Source organism: Equus przewalskii, chromosome 2 (assembly GCF_037783145.1).
Source record: "Equus przewalskii isolate Varuska chromosome 2, EquPr2, whole genome shotgun sequence".
NCBI lineage: Eukaryota > Metazoa > Chordata > Mammalia > Perissodactyla > Equidae > Equus > Equus przewalskii.
Window position 1 is genome coordinate 97,385,218 of NC_091832.1, and position 22,731 is coordinate 97,407,948.

General features: G+C 35.7%; 1 long non-coding RNA gene across 4 annotated transcripts in view; it reads right to left on the bottom strand.

Annotated features, from left to right (window-relative positions):
* Nucleotides 1-22,731, bottom strand: part of LOC139078878 (uncharacterized) — a 76,938-nt gene that overhangs the window by 14,549 nt on the left and 39,658 nt on the right. For all 4 annotated transcript variants that reach the window (XR_011532046.1, XR_011532047.1, XR_011532049.1 and 1 more), the window contains exon 4: nucleotides 17,868-17,920. This is a non-coding gene — a long non-coding RNA (uncharacterized lncRNA). The remainder of the gene's footprint in view (nucleotides 1-17,867; nucleotides 17,921-22,731) is intronic.

Below are 22,731 nucleotides of genomic sequence, written 5' to 3' on the forward strand. Positions count from 1 at the left end.
CATGGCAGGGGCTCTTTGGTTGGCATGAACACATAACATGAAAATCTTCAAACCCTGCACCCATTCTGTATATAATACTGTTTTCGTCTAACCCAAACTTCTTGTCTGTGATCTTCCTTTTTTTCCCTTCCTTTGCTAGTGTCCATGAGTAAGTATAAATTCTAAGCTTGGGCCACATTTCTTTCCACACAAACTGGATGACCAAGTGCTCTGCATACTAAGGGAATTTTCTCTTGTACTGCCTTCCAAGGTCACCACTGGGTGAATCTGTAGAGAATCCTTCTACTTTGGGCTTATATCCACACACACAGTTTGCTTTTTACCCTCCTCCATCAGGTAGTCATAAAAGTCCCTGCGTGCTGCCATAATTGTGAGCTAAGGCAGGAAAGCTGGTACAGTGGTGGATAACAAGGAAGCCAGATGTGTAGCTTGTTTTTCCTCCTTAATTCTGCATGTACTTGATCTAAGATGAATCACTTCCTTCTAATGATGGATTACTGCTTGCGTCACCTGTACCTATGACTTGATGGATCTGACATAAGTCAGTTCATGATGGACAATGGTAGCCACATGGTCATTTGGTGCCCACAGTTGGATGCTCTGTCTCTATTATGCCCCACAAGAACTCCAGCAATTGTATTTAGAGGGATATGATTTTCTACAGCAGATGACATGGCCGTACTCCAAAATGCTAGGGGTCTATCTTACGATTCTACATTAGGGCTTGCCATAATTTCTAAAATGTATCTCTTTCAATTACCAATACCTTTAAAACTAAAGGGGCTGCTAAGTCATGAGGCTTAAGAGACAGAATATAACTACAGTTTGGATACAATTCAGAGTGCTTTTCTGTTCTGGGCTGCACTCAGAGTTGGCGGCATTTCATGTCACCTGGTAGGTTTTTCAGACCAATAATTCCAGGGTTGAAATATACTGTACATACTTTCTTGGGCCATGTCTGGTACAACTGTCACAGATTTAACTCCCCAGAAAGCAGACTCAATTGAGACGAAGTTTAGTGTGCTAGATATTTACTAAGGAATGCCTTTCCTTAGAATCAGTACCTGTGGAAGAGAGAAGAAAAAGGAAGGCTGGGCGAAGGGAGAAGTCACACTGCAGTGCAGGCCCAGTGGCGGCATTGCCAAACCCACAGTGAGTTATGCAACTAGAATGGTTCTTCAGAATTTTTCCAATTTATATTGAAATTGTCAGGAATTGATCAGTGATTGAATGTAAGCTGCTCCAGGAAGGAGCATAATCTGGAAAGAGGTGATGTTCTTCAGCTGAGACAATCCCTAGAGGAAAATTGAAGGCTTTTTGCCACCAGCACTCCTAGCAGCTAAAGTAACCTATCTCTCATTGAAGGTAAATCACAGTGGTACATCACAGAAGCTGATACAGATGAATGATAGGCTAAATATTTAGCCTCCAGAAAATTAAAGGAGAAATGGGAAAAAGAGGAGATATCATATCATTAAAATGTAGCATAATTTTAAGGTTATTTAAAGAACTCTTTGTACACATAACTCTGATGGTGTATGAAATCAATATTACCATCATCTCCGTTTTCCAGTATAGTGGGAAGGGAGAGCAATCGGAGCAGTAACGCTGACTTGAAAGGTCATCTCTGCCACTTTTTAGATCTTTAGTCTTAAGCAAATCCTTTAAGCTTATTGGAGAATCATTTTCCTTTTCCGTAAAAGGTAAAGAAGCACCTCTACATAGCGTTTTTTGAACGTACTGCATGCCTTTGAAAGTATTTAGAATAGAATCTATAATACTAACTGTTTAATACTTTTAAAAGCAAATTAACAGTATTTTCAGCTCAGTATATTAAAAGATATTTTAAAGGTAAATTTGTATAACAAAAAATTAATTATACATATTTTTCTTGTTTTCAAAAATATATACTATAATTATGCAACTTAAGCAGTATATTAAAAGAAGCATACACATACAAACACACAAAGGTAAAGATGATAATATTAGCATGTGCAAAAACTGATAGAAATTTTGGCATAATTTTCTCATTATATGGAAAGTGAATATTTGAAAATAAATACTTCTTACATACTTCATCTTCCTTCTCCTATACTCCTAGTTCACTCTGCATTTCTTCTCAGATAAATTTATTTTAATTACTTATCTTAGTACTTTTCTTGTTTTTTTTGCTGATGAAGACTGGCCCTGAGCTAACATCCATGGCCACCTTCCTCTGTTTTATATGTGGGACACCTGCAACAGCATCGCTTGATAAGCAGTGTGTAGGTCCGCACCCGGGATCTGAACTGACAAACCCCGGGCCACTGAACCAGAGTGCATGAACTTAATCCCTAGGCTTCTGGGCCAGCCCCTAATACCTTTCTTTTTGCTATACTTTATGCTAGATTTCATGTTAGGGATCTCTCATGTTCATATTGCATTACCAGTGTTTGACTCTGATGCATAGTAGTTTAATAAGTTAATATTAAATGAGCAGATGAAAGAACAAGTAAATGAATAAGTAAGATAATTTGTTAAAACATAATCATTCTAATATCATGAAATCCAAAAGAAGTGATTCTGGCAATTAAGGACACACAGATCACAAGGATCCAGGAAGGCAATGTCGAGCATAAAAAAGTCGTTGTTTGATTAATGTCCATCTTTCCTGCCATACTGTAAGATCAGTAAAAGCCAAGAAAGAGTATGATTTTATACAACTTTTTGTCCTCGCAATGTGTTTTTGTTTGGTGATTTATTGGTACTCTATAAATATTTCTTGAAGAAACAGATGAACGAATAAATTAATAAACAGTCAAGAACTGAGACTAATATGTAAGAACACAAACTTAGAACTTCAGAGGTTAACTGCAATGACTAGTTGTTGCCAGAGGAGGGAAGCAAAGGGAAGCAGAGCAGCTGGCTGGTTGAACAAAAGGTACCCCTCAGAAAACCTTCAAAAAGGACAGTTACTGCTGTGGCAAGTTGTGGTCAACAGTTAGAAGAGTGGTTTATGTGACAGGTCCTGTGTAAGAGTCAAGAGGGAAGTTACTCCCAAAGGCCAAGTCAAGCCATTAGTCAAGACTAAAGGGCATTGTGTAAAACTGGAAGAGTAAAGCTAAAACATGACACACTGAGAAAAAGCCATATATCAGACCATAAAACATGGAATAACAAGGCTTCAGAAATGTAGTCAGGTGGAAAATCTCTTCTGACAGTTCTTGTGTTGCTCTGTAACTCTTTAAACCTCTTTATCAGGTCTTGAGAGTAAAATGCCTGCTTCTTAGTGACACAGGCCCTACCTGTCCCTGGGGATTCTAATTATCTAACATAGAGTATACACATAGTTTGATTTTTAAAAGTTGTTAAATATTGAGGAAAACAAGAATTAAGGAGCACCCCTTGATTATAGATTCAAGAAATTAGGCATAAAGAAAGGAGTTGGTGAATGTTAGCCATCAAAAACCAATGATGATGTTTTAGATCAGAAATCATGAATGACGAGCAATTTCACCTAACAGTCTTTATCTCTTCTAGTTGTTCTCAAATGGAATAAATGGAGCCCAGTATCTTTTCCAGATGCAGTGACAACTGTGAACAAGGGAAATGGGTTTATAGAAGATTTGTTTCAGCACAGACTTTTCCTGTAACCGTGGGTCTGCTTCCCAATTTAAATAGATGGCATTCTGACTTAATTTCCTGGTTTTTATTTTAGGTCTCTTTATTTCTAGAATCTTTATGTAAATTTCAAAATGCCGTTTAACCTTACTGGAAATACATTCAGCACAAGACTTGGTTTGTGCATGAATTAGGAAAATGATGCAGATTTAGGATGTTGGCTCCATCTCAAATCAAAAGAGACGTTTTAATGGAGATTCATTGCCAAAATTACCCCTGATATTGCATCCCATTTCCCTGATTCTTGGATCCCCAAACAAATACAAATCATATCTTGAGTTCATCGCTTCACTATGGATTCCGATTTAAACTTTGCTCAATTCAAAATTAGAATCTCAGCTCTGTTAACGATTACTCTGACTCCAGACAAGTCACATAGCTTTTTTGCTTAAGTTTCAGTATTTTTAAATTGAATATTTAGAGTAAGTCAGAAGTTCTTAAATTGATGTTTTGGTAAGACAGACTAAAATGAGGACCATCTTTGAGCAGAAGTTGTTTTTACCTTTTTATCTGTTCAGTTGTGAATGAATTGGGCGGAGTCTCACAGAGGGAAAGAAAGGAACACTTGTGGAATTTTGTGCAAGAACAATGTTATGGGTTCAAATGTGTCCCTAAAAATATATGTTGAAGTCTTAACTCCCAGTACCTCTGAATGTGAATTTATTTGGGAATGGACTCATTGCAAATGTAATTAGTTAGGACAGGGTTATACTGGAGTAGGGTGGTATCTAATGCAATGTGACTGGTGTCCTTATAATAAGAATAAAATGTCATAGGAATACAGAGACACACAGGGAGAATACCGTGTGACCACAGACGCAGAGATTAGTGTGACATTACTGCAAGCCAAGGATTTATAGCCATTATCAGCGGCTGGGACGAAGCAAGAGAGGATCCTACTCAGATCTCAGAGGGAGCACGACCCTGTTGTTACCTTGATTTTAAACTTCCAGCCGCCAGAGCTGTGGAAGAATACACTTCTGTTGTTTTAAGCCACTCAGTTTGTGAGACTTTGTATCAGCAGCCTTAGGAGACGAGTACAGTCAAAGACAATGTTAATTTGTTTGTGCAAAGACAATCATATTATTAACTTATTTACGCACGGTGCAAGGTGCTGAGGAAAACAAGAGTTAAAGAATGCGTTTTGATTGAGATTGAAGAAACCAGGCAAAAGAGAAGAGGTTAGTCTTAGACTCACATGCCGTCAGAGTACAGACTTTTTCCATAACGTTGGCTGTGGTGCTCAATTAAAATAGATGATATTCTGACTTAACTTCCTGTGTTTTAATTTATTTCTAAAGGGCTAAAACAGGAGAGAGTGGTTAATGTGATGGCTCTAATTAGGTTGCAAATAAAGACAATATTAAAAAGTGTTATATGCACAATCCCAACTAAACATTTATACACAAGTTTAGAACCTGACTAAAGTGAGTCCACTTCCAGTAATGGCCAAGTAGCTCATATCAGACAAAGTCCTTCAGAAAACAGTGATAATATCTGCGAACATGACTTTTAAAAATTCATACTTACCACAAGTGTGTATTGGATGGGTATCAACACCTTCAAGAAGGGACAAGCATTGGTCCTTTCCTATTTTAAAGTGTTCAGCTTGAGGATAGGGTTAGGCGCCACACTTTGTCATGCAGTAAACACAAATTTATTTTTAAAAATGTGTAGTTTTGTTGACTGGAAGAACCAGAGGACAGAGTTTGCATCCTTAACAGCCTTGAGAATTTGAGGGGAGGGAATCCAAGAAGGAAGACACAGGGCGGAGGAGTCCCAAATTTAGTGTAAATTCTACCCAGATCTCTGGCTGACCCATGAATTGTGCACATGTGAAGCAGACTCCAAACAACCAGCTAAGGCTAAATTAACTGAATAATTTATAGTCTCTGGAAATTACATTAAACACCCATTCAAAAAAAAATTCTATCTTGGTTAGAACAGTGAGAGTCTGTGGAATTTGAAGGATGACTCAGAATCTCACTCCTTCCTACCCATACCTTTGTGTTATGAAATCTCTAACACGGTTGTTCTGCTCCTAGATAAGCGTGGCCAGGAGCAGCCCTCTGTCTTCAGTTCCTAGTCTGGGGCTGTGGTTTCTCCCAAGTAGAGGGAGGGTGCTAGAATTTGTTATGACTCCCAACCCTGTGTTGTAGAAGCTCTGTTCCAGCCAGGTACTTCTGAGAGGACCAGGTGTCCTCCCAGACAGCCCTCAAGTGTAGGATGGAAGCTTTGCTGGGGCAATGCAGACCAAGAATACCGGACTTCGAGGGTCCCTTGTTCAGTTTGCTCATAGGGTGTCTGTTCTATGCCCTCAGGGCCAAGATGAGGAGGAAAGAGTCCATTCCTCCCCTCAGTACTCACTTGTAAAATGAGGGAATTTTCCAGGAAAAGTGAACTCCCCCACCCCCACCAGCTTTAGTGCAGTGGTGCAAGGACTCTACACAGAGGAAAAGTTGAGCCGTGAGAACGTAGACCTCCAGAGGTCTGCTTGAGGAAACTGACTTTATTTGGAACTGAGAATGGAAAACTCCACGTCTGAAGACATCTTTAAAAACAATAGAGATCTTGGTGGAGAGCAATTAAAAGGAGGCTGATAGCTCCATGATTCAACTGAAATGGCAGACAAGTCAGAAGTTAATAAAGAGTGCTCGAGAAAGATATAGCCAAGATGCAGCCTCAAGGGATGACATTTAATTACGGGAGTCAGGAAGACAGTGTACATGTACCAAGCTGTACAGTATCCATGAGTAGGGACTCAGGAGCAATCAGAGCAGAACATGAGGCCAACTTGAAAGCATTCAACAAGTCAAACACATATAGCAATATATGGCAGAAACCTCACTTGCATAGGGGCTTAAACACAATCTCAGCATATAATAACTAAGCAAAAATCTACTCTGACCCAGGGGAAAATTCTAGAATGCAAAGCTTATAAATAAAATCATACTCATCCTTGGCAATCTGTAAGACTCAGGGAATGCCCAAGGCTGTGTCCTCTCAGGAGTGACTGGAGAGGAAAAATACAAGCTACCAGTTGTTTTCTGAAAATGGGGCAAACATAAAAACCCATTGAACTGTGATAGTAGCCTCCAAGCCATACACACATCCAATGGTAAAGAGTAAAGATCAGACTAGTTAAGGAAGCTTAAGTACAACTTTTGACCAATAAGTGGCTTATATTGGTCCAGGAGTGACTCCTTGGTAACCAAGCTAAAAAGATTAGAGAAGAAAATCTAAGCAAAGACATCAGAGACTGCAAACTGTAAGGAAAATAGACTTTAAAGAATTCGTTTATCCAAATCACTAAACAAATGAAAAAAATCACCAACAAACACCACCACTACCAAGAAAAACAGTAACAAACCCTGGGGTAGGGAGTTGAGAAATCAATAGCCAGAATTTTTACAGTATATTATCTAAAATGGCCAGTTTTAAACAACAAAAATTTATGGTACGTGCAAAGCAAAAGGACCGCGTGACCCACATGTAAGAAAGAGAAGCAGACAATAGAAACTTCTGTTGAAGATATACAGACAGTGGAATTCGCAAAAACTTCACAGCTTATATTGTAAATATGTTCAAAAAAACTAAAGAAAGCCATACTTAAAAAAACTAAGGAAGATATGACAATGGCTCATCAAAGAAATAATATCAATAAAGAAGTAGAAATTGTAAAAAAAAGAACCAAATGGAAAGCTATAGTTAAAAAGAAAAAGAAAAAAATAAAATATGTTAGAGTGGCTAATATATTAGAACCCTTCAGTGAACTTAAAGATAGACAGAGATTGTGTAATCTGAAAAACAGAAAGATGAATCAAGAAATATGAACAGCGCCAGCCCTGGTGGCCTCACAGCTAAGTTCAGCATGTGCCACTTCTGTGGCCCAGGTTTAGTTCCAAGCACAGACCTACACCACGTGTCCATCAGTGACCGTGCTGTCATGGTGGCTCACATACAAAAGGAGGAAGACTGGCAATTAATGTTAGCTCAGGGAGACTCTTCCTCAGCAGGAAAAACAAAAAAGAGAGAGAGAAAGAAAAAAGAAAAGAAAGGAAATAAAAACAAAGTCAGAAAGTTATGCGGATACCATAAGATGTACCAATGTATGCATGTGCCAGAAAAAAAAATCAAAGAAAAATGGCTTAGAACTTCCAAAACTTGATGAAATATTAATTTCCACATCAAAAAATACAAAGAGAGCCACACCACCACATCTGAACACATCATAGTCAAAATGTTGAAAGCCAACAAGAAAGAAAATCTTGAAAACAGGGAAAAATGACAATGTGTGAGGGAATCCCCAATAAGATTAAAAGCTGAGACGATGGAGTCAAGATGGCAATGTGACAACATATTCAAAGTGCTTAAAGCGAAAAAAAAAAAAACTGTCAATGTAGAGTCTTTTTTTGTTGTTTTTTTTAAAGATTGGCACCTGAGCTAACAACCGTTGTCAATCTTCTTTTTTTTTTTTATTCTCCCTGAAGCCCCCCGTATATAGTTGTAGATTCTAGTTGTGAGTGCCTCTGGTTGTCCTATGTGGGACTCTGCCTCATCGTGGCCTGATGAGCAGTGCCATGTCCTCGCCCAGGATCTGAACCGGTGAAACCCTGGGCCAGTGAAGCGGGGCTCGTGAACTTAACCACTCGGTCATGGGGCCAGCCCCAGTGTAGAGTCTTATAGCCAGTAAAAGTATGTTTCAAAATGAAGGCCATTCATAGATAAACAAAAACTGATAGAATTTATTTTCTAGCATATCCGCTTCACAAGAAATACTAAAAGATATTTTGAGGCTGAAATTGTGACACCAGACAGTAATTTGAAAACACATGAAAAAACAAAGAGCATTGGTAAAAATAATAAAGTAGGTAATTTAAAAAGACAGTATACTTGTGTATTTATTCTCCTTTCTTATTTTAAACACTTAAAAACGCAATTCATAAAACAACATGTATATAAAAGTGTGGTGTTGGAACTATTATAGCATATAGAAATATAATGTGTTTGACAATAACGGCATAAAGAAGGTGGGTGGGAAAAAGCTGTACTGGAATAAGCAAATGACACCAGATGGTAACCCAAATTCACAGAAAGAATACCAGTGAAGTTAAACAAGAAAACTAATATAACAAACTCCATAAATATGAATTTTCTCTCCACTTCTTTAAAAGACATAGAATGCAAAGGGTAACAATCATAACAATGTATTGTTGGATTTGCAAAATATAGACACAATATGTATAACAATGACAGTACAAAAAGGGGAGGGAGAAATTGAGCTATATAGGAGTCAAGGTTCTAGATATCACTGGAACTGAGTCAGCATTAATGTAAGGTAGATTTTGATAAGTTAAAAGGAATATTATAAACTCTAGTACAACCACTAAGAAGATAACTCAAAATATAATTACCAAGGAAACAATTTTATATTCCAGTATATCGACATCATTCAAAAGGAGGCAATAAGGAAAGAACAGAGGAACAAAATTCTTTTAAAAAAGAAGGAAAAAAAACCTCTTTCAGTCTAGAACTCTATATACAAGGGAAATTCTCTTCAAGTATGAAGCTAAAATAAGGAAGTTTTAAGAAAATTCACCCAAGGTAGTTTTATTACAAAATGATAACTTGGTCTTTTAAGAAAGAGTGGAAAACACCAGAAATGTATAATATGTGAGAAAACGTGTTTCTTCAGGGTAGATACCTACAAGTGGAATTCTGTTTTTTTTCCTTTCTAGAGCATAAGTTCTAGGAGGACAAAGGTTTTTTTGTTGGATTTGTTTACTGTGCTAGCCCCGGTGCCTGGAATATGATAGGAGTTTAGCACATGTATGCTAAATGACACTCTGCCCAGAGAGAGTCTATTCCATGCACATCATGAACTTTTGCCTTTAGAAACATCTTTTTGTTCCTTTATTTTATTTTATGTTTTTAGTGTGTGCAAAGTACTGTAGGGAATATTTTTTCTTTTTGTTTTGACCCATTTCATCCATTTCTCTCACCCACCAACCCCTGCCTCTGGCAACCACCAATCTATTCTCTGTACCTATGAGCTTGGTTTTTTTGTTTGTTTGTTTTTTAGATTCCACATATAAGAGAAGTCATATGGTATTTGTTCTCTGTCTGCCTTGTTTAACTTAGCATAATGACTTCGAGGTCCATCCATGTTGTTGCAAACGGCAAGATTTCATACTTTTTATGGCTCAATAATATTCCATTGTGTCTATATACCACAATTTCTTTATCCATTCATCCATGGATGGACGCTTAGATTGTTTCCATATCTTGACTATTGTAAACAATGCTGCAATGAACATGGCGGCATATATATCTTTTTGGGTTAGTGTTTTCATTTTCTTTGGATATTGCCACATCATATGGTAATTTTATTTTGTTTTGTGTAGTGGCTGCATCAGTTGACATTCCTGCCAACAAAGAGCAAGATTTCCCTTTTCTCCATATACTTGCCAACATTTCTTATTTCTTGTCTTTTTGATAATAGCCATTCTAACAGGTGTGAGGTGATATCTCATTGTGTTTTTGATTTGCATTTCCCTGATGATTAATGATGCTGAGCATCTTTTCACGTACTTGTTGGCTATCTGTATGTCTTCTTTGGAAAAATGTCTATTCAGATCTTCTGCCCATTTTTAGATCAGATTGTTTGTTGTTTTGCTATTGAGTTGTATGAGTCTTTACATATCTTGCATATTAACCCCCATCAGATAAATGATTTGAAATATTTTCACCCCCATTCAACAGGTTGCTTTTTTATTTTGTTGATGATTTCCTTCACTGTGAAGAACCTTTTTAGTTTGATGTAGTCTGGGTTTTTCATTTTTGCTTTTTCGGCTTTCACTTTTTGTGTCAGATTAGAACATACATTGTCAAGGCCTATGTCAAGGAGTTTACTGCCTGTTTTCTTCTAAGAGTTTCAGGTCTTAGGTTTCAGGTCTTACATTCAAGTCTTTAATCCATTTTCAGGTAATTTTAGTGTGTGATATAAGATAGTGGTCCAGTTTCATTCTTTTGCATTAGCTGTTCAGTTTTCCCAACACTATTTATTGAAGAGACTATCCTTTCTCCACTGTATATTCCAAGCTCTTTTGTCATAAATTAATTGACGGTATACATGTGGGTTTATTTCTGGACTTTCCATTCAGTTCCATTGATCTGTACGTCCATTTTTATGCCAATACTATACCACTTTAATTACCATAGTTTTGTAATATAGTTTGAAATCGGAGAGCATGATTCTTCCAGCTTTGTTCTTCTTTCTTAAGATTGCTTTGGCTATTTGGGGTCTTTTGTGGTTCCATACAAATTTTTGGATGCTTGCTCCTTTTCTGTGAAAAATGCCATTGGAATTTTTATGAAGATTGCACTGAATCTGTAGATTGCTTTGGGTAGTTGTGGGCATTTTAACAATACTACTTTTTCCAATCCATAAGCATGGAATATCTTTCCATTTATTTGTATCTTCTTCATTTCTTGCCTTAATGTCTTGTAGTTTTCAGTATACAGGTCTTTCATCTCCTTGGTTAAATTTACTCTTAGGTATTTTATTCTTTTTGATGCAATTGTAAAGAAGATTGTTTTCTTAATTTCTCTTTCTGATAATTCAGTATTAGTGTACAGAAAGTCAACAAATTTTGTGTGTTGATTTTGTATCCTATAATATTACTGAACATCAGAACATCAGTTCTAAGTTTTTTGATGGAGTCTTTATGGTTTTCCATATACTACGTCATCTGCAAATAGTGACAATTTTACGTCTTCCTTTCCAATTTGAATGCCTTTTCTTTCTTGTTATTGCCTAATTGTTCTGGCAAGAACTTTCAATACTATGTTGAATAAAAATGGCAAGAGTAGGCTACCTTGTCGTGTTCCTGATCTTAGAGGAAAAGCTTTCAACCTTTCATTGTTGAGTAAGATGTTAGCTGTAGGCTTGTCATATATGGTCTTCATTATGTTGAAGTAAGTTCCCTCTCTGTATGCTTTGATGGCAGTTTTTGTCATAAATGGATGTTAAATTTTGTCACATGATTTTTCTCCATCTATTAAGACAATCTTATGATTTTTATTCTTTATTTTCTTAATGTGGTGTATCACATTGACTGATTTGTGGATGTTGAACCAGTCTTGCATCACTGGAATAAATCCCACATGATCACGTTGTATGATCCTTTTAATGTATTGTTAAATTCAGTTTGCTAATATTTTGTTGAGGATTTTTGCATCTCTGTAAGTTTCTTCTCTTGTGGTGTCCTTGTCTAGTTTGGTATTGGGTAATCTGGCATAAGGTAACCAGGGTAAAATGAGTTTGGAAGAGTTGGCTCCTCTTCTATTTTGTGGAAGAATTTTCAAAGGATTGACATTAATTCTATGTTGAATATCTGATAGAAATCATCAGTGAATCTGTCTGGTCCTGGACTTTTGTTTGTTGGGAGGTTTTTGATTAATGATTAAATCTGCTTGCTAGAAATTTGTCTGTTCAGATTTTCTATTTTTTCATAATTCAGTCTTGGTAGGTTGTATGTTTCTAAGAATTTATCCATTTTTTCTAGGTTGTCCAATTTGTTGGTGTATAATTGTTCATAGTAGTCTATAATTTTTTATATTTCTATGGTACCAGTTGTAATACCTTCTCTTCCTTTCATTTCTGATTTTATTTGGATTCTCTCTCATTTTATCTATGTGAGTCTAGCTAAAGTTCATTAATTTTGTTTACCTTTTCAAAGAACCAGCTCTTACTTTCATTAATCTTTTCTATTGTCTTTAGTCTCTATTGCATTTATGTGGAATGAAGTAGGATCAAGTGAAATTCTTGGTCATAGTATATTCATACCTTTCCTATTACTAAATCCTGTCAAATTATCCTCCAAAGTTATCCAACCATTTTATATTCTGTGAAACAATGTGTACATTTTCCAGACCTGTTTCCCAATTTTGATTATCATCTGGAATAAAATTTTTGCTCTATTTTATTGGTGTGAATGAGTCTATTTACTCTGTGTTTCCCTAATTGCCATGAAGGCTGGAGATCTTTTCTTGAGTTCATGAGTCGTTATGGCGTATTCCTGTAAGCACTACTTATTCCTGTCTTAGATTTTGTATTCCTGGGACCTTGGGCAAAACCAGATAGCTCATATGAACAGTTTGATTTACGGTGTGTGCTTGGGCCATCTCAGATGCTTTGTGCTAACAGTGTGATTTATGGTGGGGGCCTTGGGCTGTGTTTTATCAGTTTGACCTCTACAGAGGCTGAAAATGGGGTAACTGTGCATTACTCAGGCAATATACTTAACATTTATTATAAAATAATAATGAAGCAATCCCTCAAATAATGGGACATATAATAAAGAAACTGCTGAATAATGAGGATTGGAAATACATGGGGCAAGGTTGATTGATCAGTGGAAAAGGAGGTATACGAGGGATAGGCATGGAACAGACCGTGTACATAATGTTCTTTTGCTTAGGAAGATACGCAAGCTTGGGCAGGGTAGCTTTCTGTGTTCAATAACCTCCTCAGTGAGACATTTTGAGCAAAGGAACATGGTGGAGTTCAATGCCTCACTAGGTAGTCTCCAACGCAAAATTCATGTCTGAAGCATGAAGAGTAGAGACAATTTAAGCAACTTCTCTCATGGGGCTGCTCCAAGATTGACACAGTAGATATAGTAGTAAATAAAAGACATGAAAATTCCAGGTTATTTTCACGGGCACTGTTCAAATGACTAATAGGAATCAACTGGTGGCATGTGAAGAATTTATGCCATGTAGTTAATGGTCTATGAAGATGATACTTTGTTGAGGATCTGAATTTGATAATGAACAGGAAGAGATAAATCATTAAGTGTAAAGATGTGAGTTGGAACAATCATACTGCAAAATTAGAATCTTCTTTAGAGCAATTCTAGATGATAATAATAGAAGATACATGTCAAGAAAGATGAAAGAATATGATTTGGATGAATTTCTCCTGTGTTTAGGAAGTTGGAGAACTTTGAGATCTGTGAATCAAGAGGTCATCAATTTCCATGTTAGAGATGATGGTGTTAATTCTACATGGAAAAGCACTCTCCTATTTCTACATTCAGACAACAAACAAACAAATATGTTTGCACAAATTGTACAAATACACACAAATACATTTCAAAGACAAAACTCATTTGAATCTTGAAGAAATATAATGATAAAACATAATTTAGTTCAATATATTTTTTAGATAAAGACGGATTTACAAGTTAGTACAGGTCTGTATTTAGTCAAATTATTAAAGTATAAAAGGGAAGGGTATTAAGAACTATGTTAAGAATGATGTCATAAAAAGAGAAGAAAAATGCTGGTTTTGATTTTCAAATCAGAGACTCATAGAAAGAGGACAATTTAACCAAATAAACCAGCTTACTGTAGGTGGTAATCTCAGTAAGTGTGCATCAATGAGAAATTCCTAAATCTGTAGCAACAAATTAATATGTCAGCAAGAATGGATCTAGCGAGGGTGTGTTGGTGGACAGTCAGCAGGAGTATAGCACACAGCTGCAACAGCATACAGTTCTGATTGTCTAGACTCAGATAGCCCATAATTTCCCTCTTTTTTTGTACAAGTTTGAATAGGTTAATGGCATCACCACGACATAAATACTGGCTGGGAAACTTCAAGTCGCTTTGTTTTCTCGTCTTCTATACTTAGGTTTTTGCTCAAAAATTTCTTCTTTGCTTAAAGATATTATTTCTAATAGACAGTTCTCTAACTTTTCTCTCTGTCTTTTGTACCATGGTTTGCTCTTTCTTGACAGTTACAGGCATAAAGATGTCTACTCATATTCAAAGGAAACATTCCAGTTTTGTTTCTTATTTCTTGTCTATGTATAAATTTTTTTTGCAGCTATCTTCACCTCACTGTTTGACAAATCCATCAACTGATGATTTGAAAGTATAAGTCCCTGATCTCTTATTCTGATTTTTACATTAAAACGAAATCCCTATCTCTCCTAACTAAATTTATAATCGATCCACATCATTGTCATTTTCATCCTAACTTGTAATTTTCCATTATTATGTATTAGGTGTTATTATTTTTACTCCTCTGGATACTGATTGCTGATGTCTTTAAACGTTTCTTCCTTTATAAACTAATCAAAGATCCTGGGAGCATTTCCTCCACCCAGTTGCTCAGCAGTCCAGACCAAGAGGAGTGAGTTGAGAAAGAGATTAGACTTCCCAGGTATTCTGGAATGTAATTCCATATCTCCTTTTCCCATGTGCATTTGCTATAAAATGTTATTTCTTCTTTTTCTCCACTCTAGGTTACACATGTCAGTTCTCTCAATTTAGGAAGACTATGGATCTTTAAGTAAGTATAACATTACCTTAGATTAGTGAGTCTGTCTAGAACCAAGATATCTATGTCAGACACCAAAATCAAGGCATTTTACAAGCAGGGAAATTTTACTTTGAATTTAAAAAACCCATAGAAAATTTCTCTTTATTTTATATATGAGTTTATATAGCTAATCTTGCAAAAAGGTTTGGATTATTGCTATAGGCGTTCAACCATTGTTATTTCACTTATTTCCTCCATGTAAGTAATAACACTAAATGTAATAGATGGAACTTTTGCTACCTATATAGCACTATACAAAGAATAAATATTTTTAGCTTAAGAAATTCATTACACGACCTTTTCCCCATTTTTGAACTAAATAAGAGAAGCAGAATATAAATAACCTAAAGTGTGTAAATGAAATTCAGTATTATGAAAACTTGAGAAATACAGCTAAATCAGCAGTCTAGAAGTTCTTTTAACAGTGAAAATAAAACTGACTCAAAACATGAGGCTAAGACTTAAATGTCAAGAGAAATGGGACAGTATTAGATATACAATATTCTATTAAGAAATGCTTCTTTCTTTTTCCGTGTTTGAGAACTGAACGAAAACTAAAATGTGCTCCAAACGTGATTGGTCGTTACATTTGCTTTATACTTAAGACAATTATAGTCTATTAATGATAATAATAGAAGCTGAGCAGATGTATATTTAGCATCTATTATCACATAATGCAAATATTTTTCTCATAAAGTGCACTTCACTGCATTATAATATTTTCATAACACTTTATTGATTATCATTTTTTGTTTAAGAAGTTGCACTACATTATTCACTTAGGAGATTGTATAATTTGTTCAAAATAATTCATAAGTGTGTTTGAGGCTTACAAACAAGCAAACAAACGCCCTCTCCTTCCATCCTCCACTTTTGTCTTTTGGGGAGATATAGGAATATATCCAGAAGGGAAGAGAAAAAACTAGCAATAATTTGTTCTTGTAGTTCCAGGTGACTTCCACCAGGTGGCAGATTTCATAGGCATCTTCATAATATTTTTTCATTTGTAGTCTGTCTAAAAATGACTCAACCAGAAAAGTGTATATAAAAGAGGCTTAAATTGATTTATTTGACAATTCCTGTAAAGTACACAAAATTTCTAAATTAGCTGTCTTTCATCTTTCTAAAGCGCAGGGTGGTGGTCAACTCTTTAAAAAAGTAAGCATATCATGTAGCTATGTTTTTTAAATTCTGATACAGTAGAATTTGGTACATTTTTATTGTCATATTTAAAACAATTATATAATATTTTAGCCTAATAACAGAATGGAATTTGGTTTTTTATACATCCACAAATATTTCTGAAAGTCTGCTCCCAATTAGATCAAATGTAACAAAATCCTATTGAAAACATCAGCATATTGTATTATTCATAAACATCATATTCATTAGTTCCTTTTTGCTAAACTGTGGACTATATTCTTTAAAAAACTGAGGCCCCCTGTGTTATTTCTCTTACCACATTGCCCTATCCTTCTGTACTCCAGAGACAACCATTTCCATAATTTTTATGGTTATTCTATGAATTTTCTTATAGTTTTCCACAAATTTTTATCCCTAGACTGTAAGTTTCTTAGTTTTGCATGTTTTTCATGTATTTTAGCGTAAATTATCTTCTATGCCTTCTTTTTCTCAATGTCGAGTTCCTGAGTTTCATCCATGCCAGTATACATCGCTGAGTTCATTCCTTTGCATTAACATAGAACACTGTGTGAATATTTATCCATTTTACTTTTGATGGACACGTATTATTTCTAGTTTCTTGGCTAAGACAAACAAAACTTCTGAAAACATCCTCATATGTGTTCCCTGGTACTAAGTACAAAATTTTTAAGTCATAAGATATGTATATCTTCAGTTTTATGAGATAACAAAAAATTATTTCCCAAGGTAGTTGTATAGATTTAAGCACATTAGCAGTTTATCACAGTTTGTTTCCCATGCTAACCAATACATGTGGTTATTAGACTTTTAATCTTTGTTGACCCAATGGTTTTAATTTTGCACTAATTGCTAATAAGATCTAGCTCATTTAAAAAAATCTTTTTATCCATTTCTACTGGATTATTAATCTTTAATTTTTATGTATCCCAGATATTAATACTTACATGCATTTAAATTTCTTCTTCCAATTTTTGCCCTTCCCATCCTTTCTTTCTGAATATGACAATATCCAGAAAACAGGTCTACGGTTACATATCTTGGATTCCCCAGCAATGAACTGGTTGGTTGAGGGCCCTGCCTTCAGCCCAGAAGGAGAGTCTGCAGTCATCCTAGCACCAGACTGGAGGTTCCCATCGCCAGCAGAGGGGGCTGCAACTCTCCACAGACACAGTTCTTTTCCAGCAATTCGACTCTACCAAGCTATTTTGCAAAACGAGGTATAACCAAGCTCCAATTGCCTAGCATTCAAGCACTCTAATAGGAGGCCACTCTCAGTCACCCATGGAAAAAGAAAGCATTATGGGGAGAGGCTGGTGGGGACCTTCTACTATAGAAGAGAGCTTCCAGCTCCATTGGCTCACACTCAATGTCACGTCTACACAGGATGTCTAGAAATCAGGACATCTACAGACAACACTAGCAGTATCTATGATGTACACATCATCCTTTTCCCCAGGGGTGTTCACCATTTCCCTAATGTTGGTCACTATCTTCTCTCTCATAAATGGGGTTTTCGTATGTTCTTGAGTCTATTCTATCTTCTTTTTCCCTGTTGCACAAATATTATATTGTCTTCAATTATAGAGTTATAAGGGTGATTTTCTACTCGATGTATGATAAACTACTTTTCATTCTTGTTTCCTTTACTTACTTTTTCTTTCACTCTCTCTCTCTCGGGGAAATTGCTATTCTTCAGTTCTGTTGCTGTTAATGAGAAGAAACAGGTAACAAGGATTTGAAAATTTTAGCATAAATCGATGGTAGTTTAAGGGAACCTTAAATAGATCTCTTGAATAGATCTATTCCCAGGTTAGGAGATCCTATTACAGACACATTCCTGAGAAGGAAGCCTAGAGAGCCAATGTGAAAACACTGCAATCTTGAGACCTCCCTTTCTACAAAAATCTGAAGAAAAACTGTTTCCTCGCGTGGAAATGCATCATGAGAAGATTTGACGATAATAATCAGACCCAGAACAATTCTCAAGAGGCCAAATATTTTATGTAATTTACATTTACAGAATTCTACCATTTTCTACCTACTATTTGTTTCTCTTCCATCTTCTCCATTTTTGTTAATTTAAAAGTACATAAACAACATCCAGAAAATGTATATGATGGTATTTGAAAAAACTGCGATGTGTGACCAGGAAAAATAGCCTATTTCTCTTTACGTAACTCTCCAAAGTCCCAATCACATTTAAAGTAACATTTTCACCAATATTTTTTAACACCTACCGTTTATTTGGATTCAGAAGTAATTATTAACATTAACATTAGAGCTAATTGTGGTAGTAAATGAATTTGAGCATTAATTTACTTGAGGGAAATTTATATGTAAATATTTATTAGTTTTTTTAAAAATCGTATTTTGTAGAAACATCGTTTTACTAATTTAATATTATAATATACTTTACATTAATGCATATTTTTATTTCCCTCAACATCTATTAGAGACATAGTTTGGAGAGGTTGTGGGTTTGGTTCCTGACCACTGAAAAAAGCAAGTCACATGAATTTTTCAGTTTTTCGGTTCATATAAAAGTTGTGTTTACACTATACTACAGGCTATTAAGTGGGCAAAAGCATTACTTCTAAAGAAACAATGTACATACCTTAATTAATAATACTCTATTGTTAAAAATTTCTAACCATCATCTGAGCCTTCAGCAAGTCATAATCTTTTTGCTAGTGGTGGGTCTTATAAAAAAGGCAATGTCTCGGGGCCAGCCTGGTGGTGCAGCAGTTAAGTTCGCATGTTCCAGTTCAGATCTCAGGTGCAGACCTAGGCACCACTTGTCAAGCCATGCTGTGGCAGGTGTCCCACATATAAAATAGAGGAAGACGGGCACGGATGTTAGCTCAGGGCCAATCTTCCTCAGCAAAAAGAGGAGGATTGGTGGCACATGCTACCTCAGGGCTAATCTTCCGCAAAAAAAAGAAAGAAAGAAAATTTTTTTAAAATACACAATGTCTGTGGAGCACAGAAAAGCAAAGTCCAATAAAATGAGGTATGCCTGTATCTCCACTAAATCGTCAGTAAGTTTAAGTCTCCAAGAATAAAAGCAACTAAAATAGAAAGTTTTCATTTAGGTGTAATTTCATATTTGAACACAGTATCTTAATGATATATGCATATTTTAAAATGGAAAAAGCGTTTAAAATGTACCTGAAATAGTCTATTTAATTAAAAAGATATAAATAGTGTTAGAAAGTAACAGCCTAGATATGTAGAAAAATACAAATTGAATATTTGATGAAAAATGAAGGTAAAGTTTATTTTTCAATGTAATATAGATAAAATTATGCAATACACTCTGTATCTTCTGAATTAAATATTACAATTGGTAAATGCATCTTAAAATCTTCATAAATAAAATATACTAAGTATTCTTGAAAATTAGAAAGTCATTTCTTTGTTCCAATACGTTTAACAAAGAGCAAGCATTGATTTCACTTGAAATTCATCTAATATGATGAGCTTAGCATAATAAGAGAATGTATGAATGTATACATGGAAAGGGGCTTCGGTAAATTACATTTGAGTGAGATATAGGTTTTGATGTTAAGAATGAAATACAATTCTTGACCAATTTCGTATTTTTGAGCTAGTTTGGGCAATCACTTTGAAAAGTGTCTTTGGGGAATGTCCCAGTATGGACTTTCATTTTATCATCTATACTACTGAGAGTAATAAGATGATGAATAATAGAAAGCAAATATTTTGCTGTTCAGAATTAAAAAGGTAAATTTATTCATAGGCCATAAGAATTTACTTTGCCAATGTCTTACAGAACCTGAAATGAACTTTCCATTGACACAACTGTGTTCTTTGTGGGGTCATCTCTCCTCTACCTCTCCTTTAGATCTTCTTTAGATCTTAGGGGTGGGGAAAACATTAATAAACTTATCCCTCTGCATATGTTATGACTTTAATACAACATGTCTTTGTTCTCAAATGGCAGTCTGCCCAGTCAGTCTGTCAACATCTAGTTAAGAATTCCTTTGGAAAGTGTCGTCGTGGCTCAGAGTGGCCTCAGTATTAGAAACTAGACTTCCCTGAGCCAACTAAACCACTTCTGTTCACGAATGTCTCTCAAACTTTAATATGCATGTGCGTTATTCATTCCCATCACTTCCAAAATCTTAAACTTGAAGAATTTTGGTCTCTGACCACAGCTTGCAATTCTTTCATTTTATCTCTTAGTGGGTGCTGTTGAATCTGGTCATCACCCTCACTCCAAACACGAGGAAGATGCCCTCTCAGTCTCACCACTGGCCCTGGTTATCTTTGCCTCTCTATTGCAATTGGGTGTCTGCATGTCTTTGTGTGATGGGGTGGAAATAATCTAACGTTATAGATTCCATTTTCCACTCTTATTCTATTGTATCTATTTTGAGGTGATTTTGTTCTTATGCAGATTTTATTCAAATTTAATTGACTACTTATTATGCTCTCAAATGTCTGACACTAAAATGCCTTCAAAGATTAGGTGAGAAAAATAATTGTTAGAAGTATGCAAAGGCGACTAGAGCATCTATGTTCCGCCTGAATGCATAAAACGTCTTTTTAAAGAGTTGTACTGATTTTAATAACACAGGGCCAGTAGCTACCCATGAGAAACTCCTGTCCATTCTTTTTCCTATACGTTGCACTCTGTATGCTATTGCTGGACTGTGCATTTTTTCTTGATGAAATGATTTCCCAGTCTACATGTCCAAATAGAAATTGAATCAGTTAGGCTTGACTTGGCTGTATAAAAGAAAAAAAAATAATAAAATGAGTAGTTAAATCAAGCAGAAGTCTGCTTTTCTCTCTCACATGCGTGTGAAAATCAGAGAGAAGAATCCCCAGTCAGTGTGGTAGGTCGGTGCTCATGAAAAACCGTCTCCTTTTAATTGTTCACTGCGTTCAACAGCACGTGACTTCAAACTCAAGGTTGCTTGATAAGATAGTTGTCCACATACTGGCAGAAAAGAATTAGAGATCCTAAAAATAATATCCTTTCAGCTGAGTCAGAGCAGAATTAAATAACGTTATTATAAGACTCACCCTAGTTACAACGGAGGCTGTGAAATATAGCCCTTAATTTTGCCGTTTGGCTGCTTGGAATAAAATTGGAGCTCCATTTTTAAGAAAGAAGAGGAGAATGGATATTTCTTAGGCAACTAGTAGTCTCTGTCACAGCATCCATGCACACGTTTCTGCTTCTGGACTGACTTATGCTCAACTCTTCACGTACAGACATTAACAATCTCTCAAGGATTTTACTTGTTCGTGTTCTAAGTAATCTATGGCTTCCTTAAACTAAAATGATCTTAAGTATATCATTTTGAAGTTATCTAAAAATTTGTCTTTGCCGTTATAGGTATCTGAGTGTCTGATACATCTCATCCACTTTCTTGGGAACTGTTTCATTTTCAACTTTCTGTTTTAAACAGTGTCATGTATATGAAGATTGTGAAAAAATGTTTGCCAAATAGAACTAGCTAGTTTTGGAAATTTCAAAGCTACTTAAAGTAATACTTGTTGATACAGTAGATAGAGTGAGAGCACAGTGTTTTAGACAGAACAAGGACTCATAGGGAGGAGCTAAGTTCTTCTTTGCTTTGTATTTGTTTCTTTTTTTACTTTAAGGAGCTTGATGGGTCAGAATTTACCAGTTTTGATTTTGCAAATTGGACATTATTATGGTATTGCCACCTCTACTATTGCCAATTAAAACCTGGGTGATACGCTTGATATCAATCACTACAACGTGAGCAAAGGGGTCCAAGCCCTGACGAATCAGACTGTTATCACATGATCAAAGGACAGGCTGTATTGCTAGAAAAAGAAGAGAACACATGGAAGGACATAGAAGGGAACGTGGCACCTGAATGCAGTCATCTCATACATAGGATTTTTATATGCTTACTTTATATGTAACATATCATCATATTTTTAGATCAGTTTCACTGGATTCAAATAAAGGGGCAGGAAACTGAGGTATTGAGGTAAACTTATTGCCACTGGTTATAAGCAAATGTCCACAGTCTTAATCCCAATTTTTCACTCTGACCGAATCTAAAGACCCCTAGGCCTGAAGCAGTGGCATTTATTGGATGCCAGTGGAGCTTATGAACTACACTGATTCCTTGCATTTCAATCCTGTGGGCCATTCTCTTTTCCAATATGGCCACCCAATCCTGAAGTATAGCTGACACTTGAATAAAGCCTTCTTTTCTTAACTGGCCCTTGCCTTTTCTCTAAGAAACTATTTTTTTCTTGTAACTGTAGAAGTAGATCATTCCTACCAATGTTATCAGAGTGAATCTATCTCCATTATGGTATTTTTTTAAGTTTATAAACATCTTAAAGTTTCTTCTCTTTCTTAGAAAGTTTTATTCCCATTTATGATTTTGCCCTTTTTAAAAAAGTGCACCAATGTAATTTTTTTAAAGAACAACTCTGGTAATACAAATTTATCATGCATTTAGGAAAGGGAAGCATAAGTGACTAAATGTCTGGGCTAA